Source organism: Simochromis diagramma, unplaced genomic scaffold (genome assembly GCF_900408965.1).
Source record: "Simochromis diagramma unplaced genomic scaffold, fSimDia1.1 OVJJ01000361.1, whole genome shotgun sequence".
Lineage (NCBI taxonomy): Eukaryota > Metazoa > Chordata > Actinopteri > Cichliformes > Cichlidae > Simochromis > Simochromis diagramma.
The window spans coordinates 21313-33952 of NW_024386860.1; the positions used below are offsets into that span (position 1 = coordinate 21313).

General features: G+C 40.4%; 1 long non-coding RNA gene across 1 annotated transcript; it reads right to left on the minus strand.

Moving 5' to 3' along the window:
• Positions 1 to 524: 524 nt before the first annotated feature.
• On the minus strand, positions 525 to 6502 carry LOC120732091. Its single transcript, XR_005695519.1, has 2 exons — positions 6364 to 6502; positions 525 to 6298 (listed from the first exon to the last, which is right to left on the minus strand). It is a non-coding gene; the product is annotated as an uncharacterized LOC120732091 (long non-coding RNA).
• Positions 6503 to 12640: the final 6138 nt, after the last annotated feature.

Consider the following 12640-nt stretch of genomic DNA (forward strand, 5'->3'; position numbering starts at 1 on the left):
TTTAAATAACTTACAAAATTTGATTGTTTGGCTTTTTTCAGTGTTTTTAGAGTAAATTAAAATTAAAGTTATAGTTTTCACACAACTGAATAAATGTAAAACAGATAACTGACTAAACAGAAGTGTGAGATGGTGGAGGATTTACTCCAAAGTCCTGTTATATTTTAGATAGCAAGGAGCAGACGGCTGTGCTTATTAAACTCCACCGAGACAGCGGTGATGCAAATCTCTTCGGAGGACCCGGCCCACATTGAACGCGAAGGCTGGGTCCTCCGAAGGCTGCAGCCCCTGAACTGAGACACAGCTATTATCATCACCCATCACACTCTGTGAGACGGAAAAATAAAGAGAAGAGAAGATCACACTTCCTCTTTTCAAAATTAATATTTTTCAAATTAAAAGGAAGAAAGACAATAAAAATAAAAAACCCTTTGGTTGCATTAGCAATTTTCCTACAAAGTTTTACTGGAATCAAGGTACAGGTACAAAGTAAGGGTTTATTAGTAAAAATAACATGGCAGCAGTTCAGTTCAGTTCATTTTTATTTCAAACATTTCAAACATGTGCCTTCACAATCATTACAAAATATCATTCCATTATTTGTTTGAAAAGGAGTAGGCTGAAGTATTTACTTATATGTCGCTACCCCCTCAAGTTTTACCTCTCATTCATTTAATTTTTTTTGTCTTAAATTAAACAAACAACATATGAAACATAAGAAGTAAAGCAAAACAAAACATACATAAATCAAAAACAAGAAATTAGCAAGCCCCACCACAGTTTCTTTCATATGAAAAATACAGAATGTGTATATTTGCAGATACACAAGTTATGGAAAAATAAAAAAACAAAAACAAAAAAACAAAAAAAGAACCGCAACACCATTACCAGCAACATTACCGTCCTGGGTTAACCCGTTTTCTTCATTCTTATACTTATTTAAAATTAGGTTTTCATATTTTACTTTAAACTGTTTTATGTTTTTACTGTCTTTTATTTCTTCTGTTAGACTGTTCCATAATTTAACTCCTGCAATTGAGATAGACATAGTTCTTAAAGTTGTTCTAGCACTTTGTATTTTTAAATTCCATTTCCCTCTTAAGTTATACCCACTTTACAGATTTCTTTGAGAAGCAATTTATTTCTTACTTTATACATTATTTGCGCTGTTTTAAGCTTCACCAAGTCTTGGAATTTAATAGCTTGCATTTTGACAAAGAGTGCATTTGTATGGTCCCTGTACCCCACATTATTTATTAATCTAATGGCCCTTTTCTGTATTATAGTTATTGTTTGTGTGTTACTTTTGTATGTGTTTCCCCAGACCTCTACACAGTAGCTCATGTATGGCAGTAGTAAAGCACAGTATAAAATGTGCAGTGCTTTCTGATCCAACATATGCTTTGCTTTCCCCAGGACGGCAATGCCCCGTGCCAATTTCCCCCGAACAAAAGTAATGTGTGGCTTCCAACAGAGCTTGTGGTCAATGATCACCCCAAGAAATTTTATTTCATTTACTCTTTCTAAATATACATTGTCAACACATATTTCTACTTTGATGTTTTTCTTTTGGTTTCCAAACAACATAAATTTGGTTTTATCTAGATTCAATGATAATTTATTTATATCAAACCACTTCTTTAATATCGTTAATTCCTGTGTGATCATCCCCAAAACCTGTGGCAATTCCACACCTGAACACAGTATATTTGTGTCATCTGCAAATATTACAAACTTTAAAATCTCCGATACTCTGCAGATATCATTTAAGTACATAATAAATATTTTTGGACCCAGTACTGAACCTTGAGGTACTCCACAAGCTATATCCATCAAATTAGATTTATAGCAGTTAAGAAAAGATAATGCTGATGTCCTCTGTGTTTTAAATGTTTAACATTCTCACTATTGTCTCCTCAGTGGATCCTTACTTATGAAAGGAGTGCAACCTGTTAAACTTGTATCTCAAGTTTTGTGCTTTAAATCAAACCAAAACTGAGGAACATGTAAACATTTAAACAAACATCTAACAACCCTTTTCCACTTATACCGACTCAACTTGACTTGACTGAGTTTTTAGGGTTTTCGATTAGGTAGTAGTACCTGGTACCAGGTACCTATTTAGTACCTGCTGGGTTCCAAGCGGACTGAGTCCATTTGAAAATGTGATTTTGGAGCCGCAGTTTATTCAGCTGGAGTTAATATGCAGATGTCTCAGTATGTGAATGATATTATTGTGGCATTACTTATGAGTATGCCTAACATTGTTCAATGGGCTGAGGAGTTAAAACACACTTTTCAGCACATCAGATGGACTGTTCAAGTTCATATATAACACGTTTCTACCCTACCTGAGCACTCAAAGTATTTTATACACCGCATCATGGTCTTCCCTGACTACTCCAAACTCATCATGGAAAAACGAGCGGCATTTAATCCCTATAAACCGCTGCTACACGAAAGGAAGATCAAGTTCTCCCTACTGTTCCCGGCGGTGCTTGTGCTGAAAATGACAGAGAGCAGACGTGAGTTTATCGACCCAAAAAAAGCCCAGGACTACATTCTGTCTTTACCTTAAGAGAGTTATTTACTGTCAAGGGCTTGGATTTAAAAACTGTCCTTTTTTTTGCCCTAGCATTAATTAACATGCAACTGAATAGTGGGCCTTGCCTGCTGCTCAGTTATAGTATTTCAAATTATTGATATACTTTGCACCTCCTAACTGTTTAAGTTTAACTATTATAGGGCCTCACACTTTGATTTGATTTATTCACTAGTGTTAGTTTAGAGAAAACGACACAATCTGCTTGGTAGAGAATCTCACTAAGACTGTTAAATTACTCTTCAAGTAATTCACTCCTCATGAGGCCTTTCTTAGTTTGTCAAGGGACAGTTCGAACCTGCACAGAGGTGTGTTCGGGCAGCTAAGTCCCAGAATGAATACTCTGCTCACATTACATTGACTTGTTATGCTGCTGCTGCTGGCGACGAGTCCTGTTTAGGACTGTCTGACTGGTTAGAGTCAGGGACCACAAAGTTTATGTTTTAGTGGCTCTTAGCCCACCTGAGGGTGACTAGTGTTCTCGGTCACCCCAGATGTATTTGCTTAAACAGTTGTTTGTTTGTTTTTTACTTCCATACCCTATTTTACTTGTAGCCAGCCTTTCAAATATTGTCCACTCGGTATTGAACTCCTGGTTTTAATAATATGTTACCTCTCTGTTATATGTTCAATACAAACTGCATGATGGCAAATAAGCACAAAAGGGCCCTTATCTTAACTACCTGGAATGTAAAGGGCCTTAAACATCCAAAAAAAAAAGAAATTTATGACATTTATCAAATCAAAAAAACTGGCACTGGACTTCTGGTAAGCCGCTGCATGGAGTAGTCACGTCGTCGCTCGGCTCCGCTCAATTCCCTTTTCAAACTTTACTTTCCTAACCTTTCTTTAAATCAACAGCTAGACACATACCTATATCCCCCTACGGCGCACTCTAATGGCTTCAAAATCAACTTCGAAGAATAAGGCAGGTAAAAAAGATGACTCACCTCCTGACCTGACGGTGGACGCCATTGCTGGGCTGTTAACCCAACATAAAGAGGAGCTAGCAAAAGAACACAAGGCTGAATTTATGTCTTCCTTCACTCAGCTGGAGGCAAAGTTTGATCAAATTTGCCTAGCAGTGGATAAACATGGCCAGCGTCTGTCTTCACTCAAGCTGCGGCGGAAGATGCAGCTCAGCGGATTAAAGAGCTCGAGGAAGCATTTGGTAACCTTCGAGATGCTAACTCCAAACTGCCCGCCAAAGTCACCGACCTAGAAGACAGCAGGCTTCGGAAAAACCTGCAATACTTGGCTTAGCAGAATCCACGGAAAGCGGCCACCCAACTGACTTTTTCGCCACTGCCCTCTGTGAAATCTTTGGTGATGACATACTGCCATCTCCTCCAGAAATTGACAGAGCTCACCTTACATTTGCCCAGAAGCCGAAACCGGGCGACCGACCACTACCAGTGATTCTACGCTTCCACAGTTTTCACACCAAAGAGCTCATTATCTAAACTACCGGGACCAGCGGATTCATATCGTGGAGGATTACTGCCCTGAAATCTCAAACCAGAGGGCTGAGTACAGAGAGGTGATGGCAAAGCTTTACAATCGAGGCCTGAGGCCCTCATTGGCATATCCTGCCCGTCTCCGTATCACCCTCCGAGAGGAGGTGGCTATGTTCCGTTGAAGAGGCCCGGCGATACATCGACAACCACCCTACTGTGCAGCCCGCACAGTAACTGACACAGACTGTCTTTCTGATCAACACAGCACCTTTACTCGGACGATAAACCCCACTTTTTTCTGCCCTTTTCTTCCTCTTTCTTTCTTTTTTCAGCACCCTACAACCTTTTCCAAGGGCCTGGACTCACGGTCAGCACCTGAGATACGGTCAGGTGGCATAGCGTTTTAATTCCATACCCTCCTTTTCCATCTTAACTCAGATGTAGAGGCATTTATATATTTATATTTATTTAATTTATTCACTTGCATTGCCTTAATTACCACTGTCTATGTAACTATATCCCACTTTTTTTTGTTTTGTTTTTTTTAATTGGGGTGCGTTTTTGCTAGTATTTTTGTTTGCTTGTTTTTGCTATGGGGCTGCTTTTCCCTACATTTTCCATACCTTTGTACTGTGCTGTTTGTACTAACAGAGTGCGCTGTCAGTCTTCCTTTGTGTTTTGGTTTTGTTGTTTGTTTGTTTTTTTTCTTCTTCTCTTTTTGTTTATAGGGTAGTTACTCTTCATTCTTGATTAAGGTTTCAAGTACATTTTCCAGGCTTGAGTAAGAGCCGAGTTAGTAGTAGTTCTGATCTGGAAGCTGTTTCCTTTTGGAGGAATACATGTTGTATGGGGGAGCTTGCTGCTGTGTTCTCCAGTAGCTGTCCTTTGCTCAGGGCGAGGGAGGTGGGTTCAGGTGGGTTTTTTTTGTGTGTTCTTGGGAGGTCTCTTTTTTTAACCCACAGAACTCGTATGGGGTGTTATTCCATGTTCTCTTCTGGGCTTCTCCCATACTTTTCTCTCATCCAGGTATAACAGACTGCTTTACATCCCTTCATTATCTTCCTATAAGCTTACATGACTAGTCCCTTAAATCTGCTTAGCTGGAACGTTAAAGGCTTAAAGGGGTGTGGTCTGATATAACTATGGCATGGTATTCACAGGCACGTGGAATACTAGTCAAGTAGTTTTTCAATTCAATTTTATTTATATAGCGCCAAATTACAGCAGCAGTTGCGCTTTATATTGTACTGTATGTGGCAGCACGAGGTGAGAATAAAGTAAATACTCTTCACAGTTTAAAAGACAACGCCACTCCGGGAATTGCACCCAGAGAATACTGGAAGTAACACTAATCACCAAGAAGGCAGTTAGGTTTGTTATACTCAGTACAGAGATGAGGTTCAATGATAAAACAAGTTGACAATTTATTAATAATTATTTAAAACACTGTATAAAAACACAATCATAAATATCCATGTACAAATATGCTTAAAAAGGTATTCAGAGCTGAGGCTTACCAGTGGAGGGGCAGGGATGCCACACACAAACTCAAAAAAAGAAAACACACCAAGACACAAGTGCAACACAAAATCACACACTCACACTAAACTAAACAAGGCAGGTGTGTACACTCAAAGGATCCCACCACCAAGGCATCCTAGTCTCCTCCACGTCAGCACTCCGCATCTGAATAAAAGAAACAAAGAAAATTTTAATATATTACAACAAAAATAAAATGTAGCGCTGGGGGATAACCCAACTGCAGGACCACACTGGTGATCTGCAGCTAGAAAAAGGACCTCCCACCAGTGGCGTAACAAAAATCCAAACAACAGATCAAAACAACAGAAAAAAACAACATACAATCTGGATAAAACTTTAAAATCTGGAGCAAACGGAATCGCCGTATTGCTCCAACTTGCCGTCTGCCCGACTATAAGTTAATCATCCGGTCAATCAATATGTACGCCAGCTGACTCCCATAACCGGCATGCATACGGCCGCTGTCCACGCCGACGTCCACTTTAAAAAGCTGGCAGCAGCAGGAAAAGAAACATCGCAACGGGAACAGACGGTAAAAGCAAAGCAAAGCAGCAGCACTTCAGTTAGCGTAGCGTAAAACTAAGGCCCACACTTCCTGCAAAGCATAATAAGTAATTACTATAAAAGGCAGAGATCGTAACAAAATTGAATTACATACCGAGTAAACCGCGTCATAGGAGGCTTCTACAGCTATGACCTAAAAACAATATCTGTTTACCACCAAGTAAGGTAATGTACACACTACAATGAGTAAACACCTACCAGCCGCGATGGAGGCTTCAGAATGATCTCTGCAACACCAAAGGGAAGTCAGGTGACCAAAAAGGAGATCACAGGTAAGCGATCCAGGAATGCTCAAATGGCCACTATTTATACTAGCGCCCCCTAATGCGCCAGGCTAAAAGTGGGTTGAACCAAGGATTCATAAACATTCATCCTGCCACATGTAGATCCTACAATAATAGATACAGAGAAAAACAAAACAATCATATGACCCCCTATGAGCAAGCACTTTGGCGACAGTGGGAAGAAAAAACTCCCTTTTAACAGGAAGAAACCTCCGGCAGAACCAGGCTCAGGGAGGGGCGGTCATCTGCTGCGACTGGTTGGGACGAGAAAAGAAATACAGGATAAAGACATGCTGTGGAAGAGAGACAGAGATTAATAACAGATATGATTCAATGCAGAGAGGTCTATTAACACATAGTGAGTGAGAAAGGTGACTGAAAAGGAAAAACTCAACGCATCATGGGAATCCCCCAGCAGCTTACGTCTATTGCAGCATAACTAAGGGAGGATTCAGGGTCACCTGGTCCAGCCCCAACTATGCTTTAGCAAAATGGAAAGTTTTAAGCCTAATCTTAAAAGTATAGTATCTGTCTCCCGAATCCAAACTGGAAGAGGGGCCAATACAGGAGAAATATGCTCTCTCTTTCTAGTCCCTGTCAGTACTCTTGCTGCAGCATTTTGGATGAACTGAAGGCTTTTCAGGGAGTTTTTAGGACTTCCTGATAATAATGAATTACAGTAGTCCAGTCTAGAAGTAATAGCTGTTCATAACACTTCCTACATTGAAATAGACGGCAGCGTGAACTATCGCATGTCTGCCATTACCTGCCCGAAACCGGAAGTGATGTCATTTTCTCGGAAAATGTAGTTTTTTTTACTTGTAGGCCTTATAAGCCTATACTGGTGTTTTTAAAAGTTGTGTTTGACTTTATGCTTTTCTGAATAGTTTCTGGGATGCTTAGAACTCAAATTGCACTGCTTTAAATAGTTTATCAGAATCAGAATCAGAATACTTTATTGATCCCTGGGGGAAATTATTATTATTATTTTATTTTATATCCACATGCTTTTTTCTTTCCAAATTTGATTATAGGATTGTTTTTCGTTTTTTCTGCAGTATATAAAAATTGGTGAATCTCAAAAATAAAACTATGAAGACACCAAAATAAATTTCACGTTGTTGTAAACTATTTTTTGCAACGTTTTTGTATTTAAAGTTTTGAGGGATAAACCTCTTAAATTTCTCTAAGTAGAAATATATGTAAAATAAAATTTGGGCTATAGCAACTTGAAATGCTCCCAAAAATGGCACTACAGCATGTAAAAATATAAAGTAAGCTCTGGCAGACTTGGTTCTATGGTAGGTCTTAAAAGGTTAATTCTGACTCTTTCTATGCCCGACTTACCCAGAACGGACAGGATTTGGTGTTTTAAACCCACACTACTATCTGGTAATACCTTTATGGAATTTGTAAATAACCAAATTAAACTCTTTTTAGACACCAACCTTTCCCCAAATATTTCTAGCCTTTTAGTTTGGGACTCAATGAAGGCCTATCTCCGAGGACAGATCATTTCATATACGAGGGTAAACTTAAAAGAAAGGCAAGAATTGGCTGGTAAAATAAAAACTTAGACCATCACTATGCACATAATAAGGACTCTGAGGTTTACAAGAAACGTATTGAACTCCAAACCAAATTTGAACTTCTTTCAACTCATGCCGTAGAGAGGCAACTCTTAAAGAGTAGGAGTACATTCTTTGTGCATGGAGAGAAATTGGGCAAACTCCTAGCTGACCAAATAATGGGTGTAAAGCCACGTCAGTGTAATAACTGCCATTAACTCAGATGACGGGCTCTTTACTGATCATGCCAAAATCAATGACGCGTTCAGGGAATATTATCTGAAGCTTTATTCCTCTGAATCTCCCACCAACCACTCACTAATCACAAATTTTCTTAAAAGCTTGGACTTTCCTGAGCTGCCTGACACCCACAGAGAGATCTTGGATGTGCCATTTTCCAAAGAACAGATTAGCGCTGCAATTTTCTCTCTACAGTCAGGGAAGTCCCCTGGCCCGGACGGCTTTTTGGTAGAATTTTTCAAATCATTTGCCCCACAGCTTGTACCTCTACTCCACTTGGTTCTATCTGCAGCCTTCACACAGGGCAAACGGCCAACCTCCTGGTACGATTCTTCCATAACTTCAATTGCAAAAAAGGGGAAAGATCCAACTGAGTGTTCATCATACAGGCCAATTTCGCTTTTGAACGTTGACTTTAAGAACCTAGCTAAAGCACTAGCCCACAGGTTGGAAAGGGTCCTGCCAGCAGTCATATCTGAAGATAAGTCTGGCTTTGTTAAAGGGTGCCACCCCTTTTTCAACATCCGACACCTTCTTAATATCCTGCACACGCCGTCCAAGGACACTCCAGAATGTGTTCTTTCCCTTGATGCAGAAAAAGCATTTGACCGTGTAGAATGGAACTATTTATTTACTGTGCTGGAAAGATTTGGGTTCGGTGCCAACTTCATCTCATGGATCAAGTACTTATACTTGTCCCCTGTTGCGTCTGTTTTCACTAATAGGCAGAAATCAAAACCATTCCAACTTAAACAAGGCACACGTCAGGGTTGCCCCCTTAGCCCGTTGTTATTTGATCTAGCTTTTGAACCCTTAGCAATGCTTTTTCGAAGCAGTAAAATTGTCCAGGGCATACAAACAGGTCAAACTGAACACAGTCTCTCTCTATGCTGACGATTTATTGCTTTTTATTTCAAATCCAAATACTTCCCTATTGTCTATATTGTCACTACTAACGCATTTCAGTCAAGTCTCTGGTTATAAATTAAATCTGTCCAAGAGTGAAGTTTGTCTATTAAATGAAGAAGCTTTTCCAATAGATTTGTCGGGTTTCCCCTTTAAAGTGGTCAAAGAGCAGTTCACCTACCTGGGTATTACAATTACAAGAAAGTATAAACAACTTCTCAAAGCCAACTTTTTTACACTATTGAAGAATGTCAAACCAAGTCTTCAACAGTGGCCACCCCTGAACACAACTCTGGTCGAACAAATTAATACAACTAAAATGAATATCCTTCCTAAATTCTTATACTTATTTCAATCTTTACCAGTCTTCCACCCCATGTCTTTCTTTACAATTCTAGATTCTATAATCCCCACTTATATTTGAAAGGGTAAACGACCTCGAGTAGCTAAGGTGCATTTACAGAAACCTAAGATTGAAGGGGGTCTGGCACTCCCAAACTTCTGCTTTTACTATTGGGCTGGAAAAATTCAGTTCCTGGGCCCTGTTTCAGGAAGCCGGTTTAGAAAACTCAGAGTGAAAAACGACACCCACGGTTGAGTAACCCCGAACTGTCCAACTCGGAATATTCGGTTTCAGAAAGGCTGATAACAAGTAGTTCAATCAACGCGGAGTTGCTTTAACCCCAAGTTAAGCACGCGCACGAGGATACATAAAGCCCTGATAAGCGGAGCACAGATTCAGCGAGTCACCATGGAGACGGAGGGAAAGAAGGCGCGGTCAATGTATTTTACAGCGCTTGACGGCGAAATTCTGATGGCAGCCATATGCCGAAAACATGCAAATTCCGCGGAAAAAAGTAACACAGCCACAGCTGCGAAAGAAAGGGAGCATGCATGGCAAAACATAGCCGACAGAGTCAATGCGTGAGTGTTAATTTAAACATTGATCTAGGGATTTCCACCAATTTAACACGTTATTTTATCATATGTTATTTTATTTGTTATTTTATACATTTTATTTTGTGATGTGATGTGAGCGCAGGTGCAACCCAACAGGCCCCAAACGTTCCTGGCAGCAAGTAAAAATGAAATATAAAAATATAGTCCAAACAGGTAAGGTGTAATTGTATTATGAGCCATAGTGCTTGGTCTGTTTGTCCGATGTCAATCAATTGCAGTTAGAGGCTACATTAATTTTCTTTCTGTAAGCACTTATTGAAATTATCTGAGCACATTACAAGTACATATTTGTTTACTCTGTATGCTCAAATGTGACCCGTTATAGCCAACAGAAAAAAAGCGGAGGCCCGAAAAACAGGTGGGGGTCCTCCACCACCACCACTCACAGAGGCTGAGGAGTTGGCCCTCAGCCAAAACAGTGGGCGCCCTGTGGCTGAAGGCATCTCTGCGGGGACATCCTCTGAGTCAATAACCCCGCAAGACACAAGTGCCTACATAGGGGGTAAATTCAAAATAAGACATGATGTGCATACATCCTTTCTTCACAGTCACCTTTGCAGTGCTACTCATTCATTTGATAAACTCTTTACCATAATGGATTATTTTGTAGTGAAGTTATTTTCCTACTGATTTTGCCTTCCCTCAGTCTTGGTTGTCTTTGAGAGCATAATGACAATGAAGTGTAAGGTGATTGGTATGTTTGTTAATTGCCATTTGGTCCCTTGTAAGTTATAAGTGACCTGTATAAACCTCATATTCTATCAGTTGATGGTGGTGGTGTACTGCATCTGGTGCAGCCTCCTGTTGAGCCAGAGCGACATGCAGTTGTGAGTAATACTCCACAGATTACATGAGTTTACAGTAGAACAGCAATGTTGTTTATTTCTTTACCACAGGAAAATAATGAAGAAACATTGACAGCTGTTACAGAGGAGGAAGCAACAGAGACACTTTATGAGGTTTACATCTTTTAATACTTTGTGTACAGGAAATACAGGCGACCAATAAAGCCAGTTGATCCAAAAATCTGTTTATTCTTCTTTCAACATGTTGAGGTGATGGGTCAAAGGAAATGATTGTGACATATGGTGTCTCTGACTGCTCTTCCATCTTGTATGTCCGTGGGAGAGTCAGGATGTTCATGGTTTGGATCACTGCTGATGTTTGGTTCAGAAGGACAGTGTTCTCCTCTAATTGTGGCAATGTTGTGAAGAATCACACATGCCACAATAATGTCACATGCCCTTTCTGGGGTGACCCTGAGTCTTTGCAGGCACTGGAACCGGGCCTTAAGCATTCCGATAGTCATTTCAATTCTGGCTCTTGTCCTGCAATTAGCCAGATTATATCGCTGCTGTGGGCCCGGTTCAGGGTCAGGGTAAGGGGTGAGCAAATAGGGTAAACATGGATACCCCCTATCACCAAGCAAGTAGCCAGTGAACTCTCCTAAGACAGAAGGATACACTTCAGTTCAAATGTCCCTGAAGCAATTGGTCTTTATATATTTTAAAGTATTCTCAACTCACCATGTCCACATTTTGTGCTCAGTGTACATTCACGGAATATTTGTGAGTCATGGACAGAGCCTGGCCACTTGGCTTCCACATTTGTGATAATGTTGGCAGCATCACATATGATCTTCACAGTGCAGAGAACACAAATTAGCATCCATTACTATAATGAAATAATCTGTTAGTTTGAAATGCTACAGGGAACTATGTACCTGTACATTGATGCTGTGGAAAGACTTCCTGTTCACATAGTCTCCTTCATTTACTGAAGGAGCAATGATTGGAATGTGAGTGCCATCTGTACAGCCAATCACGCCTGGGAACCCTGAAAATAAATGTGAAATTTAAGTAGTAGTCCAAGTATCACCACATCATACATTACGTTTTGGTCACCTTGATACCTGCAATTTTGTGGCATCCCTCTTTGATAAATCTTGTGGGTCTGTGACCGGGGAACACCACAAACGAGTACAGGAGACGTTTCAGTGCAACTGTAACATTCCTGACTGCCCGACAGATGGTAGCCTTGGAAACGTGCTCAGCGTCACCAATATTATACAGAAAGCTCCCGTTTGCAAAAAACCGAAGTGCAATACAAATAATATGTAATGAACTGAGAGCATGTCCGCGATGTGTCACATGCGTAATATATGGCCTGAGGATGTTATTCAAATAACTTATAGATTGTGCTGAGAAACGGTAACGTTCGCACAGAAAATCATCAGGAAATGATAAAATGTCCAAATGCGCTCTGATCACTCTCTCCCGGCGGAGAGCTCTGCGGAGAATTTGGGCTTCACGATCTACTGGCTCTTCAAGGAAGGAGCACGCCATGTCCGACACTTCCTACTGTCAGGTTTCCGACAAAGGGGCGGAGACAGTCAGGGTTAGTTGTAGTAAACCTGCTAGGGGGCAGGTTAGCTTCACGGCGTGTGTCGTCATAGTGACTCACTCAGGCTTCAGCTGAACTCGCTTTGTGAAACCGAAAAACCAGAGTTTTCGTTAA